Here is a 12,619-nt window from a genome sequence, read left to right as displayed (position 1 = left end):
GGTAATCGTTAATAGAATCAGGACAACCTTAGACTGCAATGAAGCAAAGGAACAAGCAGGTTTTCGGAAACGGTGCTCTACTATCGATCGTATCCATACCATCAATGAGGTGATAGAAAAATGCTCGGAATATAACCAGCCCTTATACATAGCATTCATTGATTACGAAAAAGCATTTGACTCAGTTGAAACCTCGGTGGTGATGCAGGCGTTGCGAAATCAGGGGGTAGACGAGCCGTACGTGAAAGTGCTGGAAGATGTATATAGTGGCTGCACCGCAACCATAGTTCTGCATAAAGAAAGTAACAAAATTCCCATAAACAAAGATGTTAGGCAAGGAGACACAATCTTCCCAGTACTATTCACAGCTTGCTTAGAGGAAGTATTCAGAGATTTGGAATGGGAGCAGTTAGGGATAAGGGTAGATGGAGAATACCTCAGTAATCTGCGATTTGCTGATGACATTGCCTTGCTAAGCAACTCGGGGGATGAACTGCAAATAATGATTGATGAACAGGAGAAGTAGAAATGTAGGCTTGAAAATCAATATGCAGAAGACTAAGGTAATGTTCAACAGCCTCGGAAAGGAACAGCAGTTTACATTAGGTAGCGAAGTACTGGAAGTAGTAGGCGAATATATCTACTTAGGACAGGTAGTAACCGCAGATCCGGACCATGAAATGGAAATAACAAGAAGAATAAGATTGGGATGGAGTGCATTTGGTAAGCACTCGCAGATTATGACTAGCAGCTTACCGGTATCACTCAAGAGGAAAGTATACAACAGTTGCATCTTACCTGTACTCACCTACGGGGCTGAAACGTGGAGGCTAACCAAGAGAGCTCTACTTAAGTTGAGGACAACCCAGAGGGCTATGGAACGAAAAATGGTAGGGGTAATATTAGGAGATAGGGAGCGTGCAGAGTGGGTCAGAGAAATAACTCAAGTTTCCGACATTCTAGTGGAAATTAATAAGAAGAAATGGGCATGGGCAGGACATGTACTGCGAAGAGAGGATAACCGATGGTCGCTTAGGGTAACAAACTGGATTCCAAGCGAAGGAAAGCGTAGCTGGGGGCGGCAGAAAGTTCGGTGAGTGGATGAGGTTAAGAAGTTCGCAGGGGTCAAGTGGATGCAGCTAGCACAGAACCGGGCTAAGTGGAGAAATATGGGAGAGGCCCTCGCCTTGCAGTGGGCATAGTCAGATTGATGATGATGATGACCCTATCGTCGCTCTCAAATGACTCGTCTATAATTTATGTATTGTAGTTCACAGCGTTGGCTGCCTTTAAACAATTTCCCTCGTTATCTTGAACCCAATCCTGCTTTCTTTGATTCGTTTTACCCAGCCAGCTTATATGGTTCCAGAATTTTCTTGGTCCGCCTCTAGTGGCATCGTGTATTTCAGCCATCCAGCGATCGGTGGACTGCTTTATTTTACTTTGGACGAGGGCCTGTACATCAAGATTCTTTTGTCGATACGATTCCCATTTTTGGTCTATTTCCTCCTGAGATAACTGTGCTTTCTTTGCCTCTGTCTTCCCTTGAAGCTGCCTGTCGTTGTTAAATGGCTTCCCTGATTTCTTTATTCCACCAGCACCCTGGCTTCCTCTTTCCATTATAGCGGTTTGCTACTTTAAACTCCCTAGTTTTTCTCCTTATGAGTAGTTCTACCTGTTACTAATCAGTTTTCCATGGGGCTTTTCGCTATTGCTTCCTCTATGTCTGCTGCTATCTGCGCTATTTGATCATCGTTTAATTTTGCGTTCACTTTGTCTATGTTCCGTTTCTCTTTTCATCAAGGGCGCCATCTGCAGACAAATACGTTTATGACCACTTCCCAGACTACACTCCCGTTCTTCGTCTATTTTCATTTTTGCGAACTTGCTATAAATTCCCTGCAACATTAGACAGTAGTCAATGGTCGTCTACCTGTTCCAGAATCCACACGTGATTTGTCACTCACCCATTTTGTTTCTGTATTTACAATAACTAGGTTATATATCGCTCACATAAATCTAGCATTAGCTTCCCGTTACAATCCGTGTATCCATCCAGATCGTCGATGTGGCCGTTCATGTCCCCCAGCAGAATAATATTGGCCCTGTCTCCAAACTGGCTTATATCGTCACTGAAACATTCAATGAGATCCTTGTTTTCCTTTCGGCATTGGTGTCATGTTCCTAAATAAATTGCCCCTAGCCATGTCATTGTGCCGGCAATTGTTCCCGATACCCAGATATGTTCTTTGCAAGATGATTTTATTTTCCAATTTGCCCCTTGGTGTATCAATATACGTACCTCTCCCCCCTTTTTCTTCGTTTTCTTTCTGTTGCACCCTTCCCAGACGTAGCCTTCTATAAACGGCGGATCTTCTAGATCCCTGAGATGAGTCTCGCATAGAGTATACACATCTATTTCGTTATCCTTCAACTGCCATTCCCATGTAATAAATCCACACGTTTTTTTTTTCCTTTTTGATTTTGCGTACGAGGATGTAACATTTGCAGAAGTTTTAATGTATGTAACCTCACTGTCATAGTATCCCTTATGACCATTTGCGTCTGTAGAGCTAGGGTTCTGTCCTGGCATGTAAAACATGGGTCCTGCCTTCCAGATGTGCAAGCTGTGAGCGGTTTCTTCGAGCCTTTACGCAGTCCTACAAGGAGGTTGTGCAAAATATAGAAGTGTGAGTTATGGCGATAAGCACGAATCTTCAAGGACCAGTTGTGGGTGACCTGCAAAAGTGAGCGGGATTTTCGGGCGTGGTGCTCAACTTCTGAAGGCATCACCGAATTCACCTGGAATATTTCTCCTCCGAATAAGAGGAATCGAGGAATCAAGCCAGTAGTGAGCAAGGAAACTTCACCGATTTCAGCGCGAAAGACATTCCAGAAAGATACAAAGATGTTCTACGGATGGGACCAAAGTTCACTTTCGAGCCCATGGAGTGTGAGACCTGCAGAAAAGGTGGCCTACTTGAAGAACATTGTTCTTTTGTCTTCTGAGGACATGCGCCCCAGGCGCACCATAGAATGTGCAGAAGTGCTGGAGAGAACACATGGTAAGCAGCGAAATATTGGGAATATAAAGAATATTGTTGATTTTTGGCAGGTAGCGACCTCAAGATGATCACGGCTGATAAGGAGGGATGTTTTGTAGCCGTTTCTGAGAAGGCGTCCGAAGCCCCGAACAAAAACTTCAAGCAGGTTACCTTTAAGGGTTCAAAGGTGAAAGCACAGGCTGTTGACATTTATGCAACGGCACAATTTGAGCAAGCTGGCTGAAGCTGTCAACAAGTCAACTGGGCAAAACCTAGAAGTCTTTTTCACCGCTAACACCCACAAGCCAGACGACCCATTTTCTTCCATTGTCTCCGAAAGGGGGAGGTGGCAGTATGTGGTGTCGGGGTATTTGTAACGGCATCTGGCGTCCTTGTGTGTGCCGAGCCCATTTGTGATCCAAAACTCGGACTTGCTTGTCGAGTTTTTAAAGCAGGACAACACCCGGCACCTGCAAGGTTTTTAGCAGTGATATGGTGGACCTTTATTATTCGCTGCCGCATCCTGAACTGATGAAAGCTGTCAAGTTGTGGATAACAGATGACAATGATGAACTTTCTTTTATCGACAAGTGCGATGTGTCAGTTGACAGTTTTTTAGAACTCTTGGCATTTTATTTATCTGCAACAGTGGTTGAATGGGAGGGAAAGTCCTATGTTCAAACATCCGGGGTATGCATAGGTTCCAAGGTGGCACCTGCATTGGCCAACATTTTTTTGAGCACCGTTGATAGAGCCATTGATAGAGCAGGGGGCGGCAGAAAGTTAGGTGGGCGGATGAGGTTAAGAAGTTCGCGGGGGTCAAGTGGATGCAGCTAGCACAGAACCGGGTTAGGTGGAGAAATATGGGAGAGGCCTTCGCCCTGCAGTGGGTATAGTCAGGCTGATGATGATGATAGAGCCATTGCAAATGCAAGAGCGGGTTAGTCGTTAGAAGTTTTCGGTATGTCGATGATTATTTGGTGTTGTCCCGACCTGACTGCTTTCTTAGAAACCTAGTTAATGTTCTAAACATTTTTAATGAATGTGGATCTGGACTTAAATGTACAACCGAGGTGGCAAGCCACAACGAACTGCAGTTTTTGGACTTGACGTTGTTTAGAGAATATAAACATGTGTGCTGGTGCTATCATCCATGATCTGCAAAACTCCTGCTAAACTTCCAGTCTGCTCTTACAAAACCTATAAAAGAGGGCATTGTTGTCTCGTTCTTACAATCTGCGCTCGAAATGTCGTGCCATGAAAGAATAAGAGATAGCGTTTCAGCTCAAACAGGGCGGTTGTGCGCGAATGGCTACCCAGCTATATTAATTTCGGGAGCAGCGGACAAGCTTCTTAGACAGCTTAAGAAAGGGATTCGACCAAAACCAGAAAGGAAAAGAAGGTTTGCTGTTGCTCCGTAGGCTCATTGCATGTCTCATGGGCTTAAGAAGGTCGCAGGGAGATATGACATTGATGTGGTGTTTTCTGCCCCTAGGAAATTAAGCACAATGTGCAAACAGATCATGCAGAGGCAAGATGACAAGAGGGAGGCCTGTCAGGTGCGTCACGTATCACCAGCGATTCCGTGCGAGGTAGGGATGGTGTATCGGATTCCCTTTTCATGCGGCGCCACGTACATTGGGCAGACTGGGAGGTTTGTGAATAAGCAAATAATGGAACATGAAAACACATGAAAAAAGGATGCCCTATCACACTCAGCCGTCCACTGCAAAAACTGCCTATGCAGATACGAGAAAGAATACGAAGAAAGGAAAGCAAAAGGCGATCCTCTGGTCGAGTCTACTTTCATATGCAAAAAGGGCAAATGCACCACTGACTACACGAACACGCGCATTTTGTTTCGCCACAGCGATAAGGTGACACAAGAGTTGATGGAGGCTTTCCACATCCATAATCATGGCACGACTTGCATCAGCAGCCTTTCCGTTTCACTATCAGAAAAGGAAATGGCTTATCTTTCCGCCAACATATCGTTTAGATATTTGTTGTAGTGACAAGTTGTTTCGTAGAGAACTTATGTTTTTTGTTCTACATTAAACCTCAGTTAATAGCCACCACTTGTTTGTGTTTCACTCTCCGTTTAATCCTGTCTTGGCGCGCTGTAAGTGAAATGCTTCGGCAAAACGTTTTTTTTTATTTTTTTTTTGGCCAACAGCCTCTCAGGCGTTCCTTTTTTCTTTAAGGGAATTTAAGTACGACTACCAGGACTACGAAGTGTTATTTCCCTATGTTCAGAGAGAAGTCTGCGTGCAAAACGGTTGAGCGTAGTAGCTTTTTGCTGTCAGTGTCTATACCTCGGACGCAACAAACACGATGCGCTCTTTCTTCCCCTCTTTTTCCTTCTTCTCTACTTTATCTTTGTCCGCACGAGGCAGCGGAGGTGGCTCAGCTACAGAGCCAGTAGCAGACCCGTGCGTTTTCTTTTCCTTCTTCCTTCAGTCGCAACAACAACAAACACGTTTTCATTACCTGGCCCAAACGACTATAAGTAGCGGTTCCACACACACCGATATCATTGAAATTAAATATGCTCGTCTTGTCGTTGCAAAACTCGTGAGAGCTGGCTGCTCTCCCGGCAGTCGACAAATTTCCAGAGCGTCACTACGGCATAGCCGATGCCACCTTTCGACGCTAAACTCCATATGTCATATGAAAACTGAGTTGTTATGCTCGAGCTAGCATTTCATTGATGTTGTTTCCTTGGCAAGTACGAGAATGTATACGTGCTGGATATAAAAACTTTCACTATGCTTGACATGCAGTTTGATAGGCGCTATAGAGTTCCAGGGATAAAAAGAAAGAATCCTAGCGGCGGTGTTCATAAATAAAGTGCGAAAAAATTTGCCTGCCGTTAGCTTGTCAACTCAGTTAAACGCAGCGATACTTTGTTGATATTGTTACGAGTGGAAATCACGCACCGATGGGCAACGTCACTCTGGAATCGATAGGCATCGCTTATCCGCACAACTCAACACTCAGCGGCGTATTCGTCCACACACCTAGACATTTCGTTCTTCACTTGCTGAATGCCGGCATGGTACCTCATATAACAATATCTGGCACACACCACGCAAACGACAACACAAAAGGAAGAAGAGCGCATCGGAAGTAGAAATATATGCGAGTCATACTCAAGAGTAATGCTTGCTATTTTTCACAAGCATTTTATCGTCAGTAAGAGTTGAAACGGCAGTATCACAGCTGCATGATGCCCACCAACACAGTTACCGCGTGAACGTCAAACTAAACGCCATAAATAACAAGTCGATTTTAGCTCTACAATAATGCAAATAAACTCGCCCCAACACAACCGTGTGGTGGAAATATTTTTGGTGATGTTCTCTAGCGCCCGAAGGTTAGCTAAACGAAGCTACCGTGCTAGCGCGGCTGCGGCGAAACCGCGGCAACGCAGTCCCCAAGGAAGCGCCCAGGAGGCGGAGCGCTAGTCGGCAGGAAATGGCCGCGCCCGGAAGAGGCTAAAAAATCTGCATATTATTCCACCTCCACTGTAATGCCCTTGCAGGCCAATGTATAAGATGGAAGACATATCGTTTTGCTGCACTGCTTTATCATGCTTCATAATGCGGCTTCTCATGTCGCTCCGTACAAATGAGATTTTGCTTATTCGGTTTTACGATCTGCGCAATGTGAGAAACACGCTGTGAAGAGCGCCCGTGAAGAGCTGCTCATGAGTTTGCACTCGAGCATCAGACCGTTGGACATGGCTCGTGCGATTGCGTGGACCATTGCAAAATGGACGGCAAAAAGTTTCAGTGAACAAAACGAGAGTGAAGGCTGGCGTACGTGGCATCTGTATAGAGCGTATGCGGAGACCATTTAGGTGGCACACCAAGACACTCAACGACTAATGTGAATGTTAAGGCGATATCCTTTCTAGGCTCATGGAGCCAAAATCTGTACACGGGAGCTGTATACGCGTGATTTGGCGTCGCATCTGTGCATTGATATGTCAATCGAAAGAAGCGCGACATGCTTTGCTATTGGTGGTAATGGCAACAATGACTAGACATGACTCATCATGACTACGAAACGGCCAATGTTCCAAACGACGACCTGTAATGACCGCAACTGATTGGAATGAGTAAAATGCTTTGCTATTAGTGGTAATGACAACAGTGACTAGACATGACTCATCATTAATGCGAAACGACTAATGTTCCGAACGACGACTTGTAGTGACCGCAATTTACTGGAAACGAATAAACATGCTTAGCTGTGAGTATTAATGACTACAATGACTAGTAATGATTCAAGCTGACTACGAAATGATCAATATGTCAAACGACGACTTGATATGACCGCAAATAACTGGAAACGAGTAAATATGCTTATTGATGAATGATAACGATTACAATGACTAGGCACGACTCATCATGAAGAGAAGAAGGGTAGGCTTTCGCCGTTCTTTTTTTAGGCGACATCTAAGAGACCCTCTAATTTTCTGTAATGTTTCACTCAATTATTTTAATTAACTGATCAATTACCCATTTTAACTTTTGTTCTTGGATGTGCTCAGAGATAGGTAATGCACCAAATGGTATGTGTTGATAGTTATTCTTGCAATAATCTGTAGCAGCTCACTTCATGACCGTTTAAAAATTTCAGAGAGGCACAGCAAGTGAATCGTATTTAAAAACGATTCCCGGTTGCAATTCATCCGCTATTTGCTTCGAATAAAAAGTATATCACTTCAGGATCACTAAAAGTGCTTTTTGTTTATAACTTACCTATATGTTCGAGTTTGGTTTCCTGCGCATCGATGAAATTGTTCGTTAATATGTGTAATTCCGCATGCGTACACAGTGAATTTCTGGCTACTCGGTAGATATTATTCATCTTGCCTATTGTAAATGCCACACTGTTGGCTACCTACTTCTCGATGAATGGTTGTTTTAAGGCATGTGTCTGAGAATTGCCCTGTCTTTATCTTGATTTTGACCGCGAAAATTTTTGTGCTGGTTTTACGCTGGTCGCAGCGGGAGTGACGAAGCGTACGTCAGTCACCACATCATTAAAATTATGTCTGACACAGATTTAACCCTGAGCTGGAAGCTTTATGCATATGTTCGTTTTTCAAGTCTGCACTGATTTTAAAATTTTTGATGCAACAGAATCAAAAGCAACGGGGACGCAGAAAGAAACACTCAGAACGAGGACAAGCTGCACTGACAACTAAAATTCTATATTGGAAACCCGTGCTTTTGGTTTCATTGTCAAATCTCGTCAAATCTTTTGATTTACTCTGCGACTCAAGAAGGAAATTTCTTTTTTTGATAACATTGATGGTGTGCTTACGCACTGCTCTGCTTAATCATGTTTCGCCCATGCTTCTCTCGTGTTAGCTCTATTCTTTTCCATTGCAGCGACCGCAAAGCATACAAAAAAGACAAAAGCAAACAAACACGCACATGTAAGCCCAATCTGCATGAAGTGCAAGTCCTGCCGGCGCCGGACTGAGACACAAAAGCCGGTGTATTGACTTATTGAGGGTCAAAGTACTCATGCCTTGGTCTGCGAGTCACCTATACGACAACGAATGCGCTGGGGAATTTCAGGTCGATGTTCCTGACAAACGTCTTTCCGGAGCCCATCGTACCAATATGTTCCTATAGGTGACATGAAAAACCTTCCTTGGGCTCAGTTAGAAATAAAAAAAAATATAGGAAGATGCTTGTGGCTCAGAACAATTTAATGACGTTTCGGCCGCGGGACCGGCCTTTGTCAGAAAAAAGCGAGAATTCTTAGCAGCGTCATATTATATAGGTTGGAGATAGCAAGACATGAAAATAATAATAAAAAAAAAAAACGGAAATATGTAGTCCCAAAAAGACACACGGCGAAGCAGTAACATGAAACTGCAATGACGTAAGCAAGATGTGATTACATAGAGCGATTCCAAGTCAGAGGAGTTCAAAAAAGCAATCAGTGAAGGCGAAAAGCATGTGGCGAAATGAAAACATATCACAATGCGATACAGAGCACGCGGTAGTTGTATAAAAGAAAAACAAAACGTCACGTACGGGGATGACGCACAGTAGTGACAATTTCTTTTTAGATTACTGGGAAATTAACTAATACAAATGAAAACGTGCGCGCAGCAAAAACACATGTTTGAGCGTATACGTGGTTTAAAAAGAGGGCACCAGCCACGACGCCATTTATATTTGGAAGGTCGTCCAATGGGACGAATTGCGACTGGCAAGTTAATTTTCCAACGCTTTCATTATTGCCTGACGAGGCAACTTTAAATTTATCAATTACGAATCATTCCCGGCCTGCCTTCTAGGTCGTGAAGTGACCTAAATCCTGATTCAAAACTGTAGCCTTTAGTAGCCTTTAGTGACCTGAAGGCTTACATGTTTGGATAATGGCAAATTAGGAAGGCTGATGCTGTAAGCTTTGTCATTATTAAACCACAACCGAAATGATGTCGAAGTTTGCCCAATATACTGAAGGCGGTAGGCAGAACATTGAAGCAGATAGACTACATTTCCGGTGTCGCATGTGTGATTGCATTTTACCTTTACCTTGTAATTACAAGCGGTGCTGACAGCTACATGTGACGTGGTCTTTTGGGAACAAACTTTACATCGCGGTGTATGTATATATATATATATATATATATATATATATATATATATATATATATAAATATATATATTGTCACGCACTTCCCGTGTCGTGTGTTTCAGGAAGATGAGGCGTGTCGGGACAGGCAGCAAGAGAAGAGGAAACTGGGCCCCTGTCCACTCTGGGGGTGCTAACATCCAGCGCATCGTATCATCCAGTGTAATTAAACCACGTAAAAATTGTGGTGAAGCTTGTGGGTGTCACCCGTTAATAATTAGAGGGATTATTAACGATGCGCCCTAAACGGTGCGCACCGATGCTTAACGGTGCACACACTCCCAGACACCCTTAGAGTGAGGGGGGGGGGGGGGGTAGCCGTTCCGGTCGCAAAGGAGATGACCTCGACTTGCGTGACAAACTCAGTCGGAATTCAACTACCTTGTAGTGACAGAAGGGGGTGGCCGCTTGGTTCCAAGCTTTCGCCGGTTTAAGCCAGAGTAAGAGTCGGAGTCAGAAGTAACAAACAAAACACACTTTATACACAGCAAGAGACGATACAGAGGAATACACAAACAATAAAATTGCACAGACGAGAGGTTCACAGAAAACTAACGCTAAGCATGTAACTAGAGAGGTATTCAATAACAAAGAGGCTTTACAACACAGATCAAACACGAGACAGTCACATAAACAAACACCAAATTGTTCACCGGGCACTGTTGCAGTCCGACGCCTCGAGAGTGACGATGTGGCCGCCATGCAAGACAAGCGCCGCTCCCTCGCAGGTCCGTGTGCTTGCCAGCAGCGGGTGATCCCCTGGAGTCCAGCCGAAGCACTATCGAACACGCCGCAGTCACTGACTGACTGACTAACTGACTACACAAGCGGCGCGGCCTCCATAATTAGGGCGCGCCGCGTCTGTCTGTTAAGGCGCGCCAAGGCTAGCGCGCACACACACTTAGCTTCGCTGGTTAGCGCGCTCCCTTTTCCTCCCGTCGAGCCGCGCGTCGTCATTGGCTAGGTCCCATAGAATTTTCTGGAGACGTCTGGAATTTTCCGGACTGATGAATCACCGTCGTCGCCGGGTGATGAGAAAGAGGGTGACGGCGACGCCTACAAAGCTACGCGCTCTCTCGCGCGGAAAAGGAGGTTTTTCTAGAACCTTGTGGAAGCTTCGATGCGGCGACGCGCGGGCCTCGCGCCGGCTCAGTAAAAATGTGCGCCGATTTCATGACAGTGGGGTAGATCAGCACGAAATCTCTCCTACTCCGCCGAGGCAGAAGAATAGCTGGACTACCCCCACTACGCACGGAGGTGGCGCAAGCAGACGTTCCAACACAGCCAAAGCCAACAGCTCAACCGACCACCACACAGCTTTATCGGGAACCCCGGCACTTTTATGGGAAGCCTGGGGAAGATGAGGAAGAAGAAGGAGTGCATCCCTGTGGAACGCTTTCTATCCGACTCTTGCGTTTTTCACTGTTTTTGCGTGTGTATTACGGGGACGCCGTCCCTCGTCATGCGACGATGGACCTGGAGCCTCCTGGGCATCGGACCAAACGGGCGGCTCCGTCCTCAAGTTCTTCTAGGAAGCGTTGCAGCGTTACAAGTGACTCTGACAGCGAGGATACCATACAATACTTCAGTGAGGACAGTAGTTACGGCACATTTGAGACATAACTCGGCCGGAGGACCAAAAGACGATTACCAAGAGCCGCTTCGTCATAAGTGAGTCCGCGGTGAAGACAAATGGTCAAGAACAGAAGCACACTATTCTCATCCTTCCGGTGCACCTATCCGACAACAATGAGCGGCTTAACCTGCGGCTGTCCCTGTGAAACTTGAAGACCTCGTGTCTACCGAAGTTAAAGATAATCGGGTGAACTCGCGCAAGAATGCCGTTGCAGTTGACGTCCATCACGCATCTGCGCTCGAATTGCTGCGGTCCATCCCTGAACTCGGCGGCATACCTTAGTTATCCCGCTGGACGAGGAGTCTTCTTCCGGCGTCATCTATGACGCCGGTGAGGCTATCACGAAAGATGATCTGCCCATACTCTTGAAGCCAGCAAAAGAAGGTACCGTGATTCTTCGGGTGTCATGACTTGGAAATTCTGGTTGTGTGAAGATTATCTACAAAGGCGACAGCCTATCATCACACGTGAAGCTAGGCCACTTTCGTCACGCTGTACGACCAAAGCCCCTACAATGTCAGAAATGTATGAAACTGGGCCATGTTAGCGAAGTCTGCAGCAACTCGAGGGTGTGCTTCCGTTGTGCCGAACGACATGAGACTGACTCATGGACCGCACAGGTTTCGAGGTGTTCAAACAGTAACGGTCCCCATGGCGCCTCATCTCGAGATTTCCCGCGGATAAAACATGAGCGGGCTGTCCTAAAGCAAATGGTCCGATACAATTCAATGCACCGTGACCCGCTGCAGTTTTTCGCAGAAGACGTGCCCGACGCAAGAGAAATTCTAGAAAGGCCGCTGACAACGACAGCCGCGCTAACACGCAGATGGCGCCTCCTCTTCACTTTCCTCCGGTTCCACCTCGTTCCAGTGTGACCCGTCCGCGCACTTGGACAATGAAGACCAGGTAGACCAGGTGGCGTCAGGGTCGGCCAACACTTCCACCATTAATCCTCCTGATGGACCACGACGAAAGCTCCCATCTACCACTAAGTAAAACTTTAGTAAAACTTGTCGGGCTAGCTGGTTCATAGTTCGATGCAATAAAAAGCTGCGCTAACAAGACAAGGACGAAAGAAAGCTACTATATATCTACTAGATAGTAGCGGACATCACGTAAATATGCCTTGATTTTCTTCAAGAAATGACGTTGTCAGCCTGCGTTTGTGTGCGTCCTGCCTTTCTTTCGTCCTTGTCTTGTTAGCGCAGCTTTTTATTGCATCGAACTACCACTAAGGACGCACTGCCGAAGCAAGATCGCCAAACCCTTG

This window comes from Amblyomma maculatum, chromosome 9 (genome assembly GCF_055883805.1).
Source record: "Amblyomma maculatum isolate TAMU_Amacu chromosome 9, ASM5588380v1, whole genome shotgun sequence".
Taxonomy (NCBI): domain Eukaryota; kingdom Metazoa; phylum Arthropoda; class Arachnida; order Ixodida; family Ixodidae; genus Amblyomma; species Amblyomma maculatum.
The sequence above is the reverse complement of the archived record's forward strand: the minus strand, read 5'-3'. Positions refer to the sequence as shown.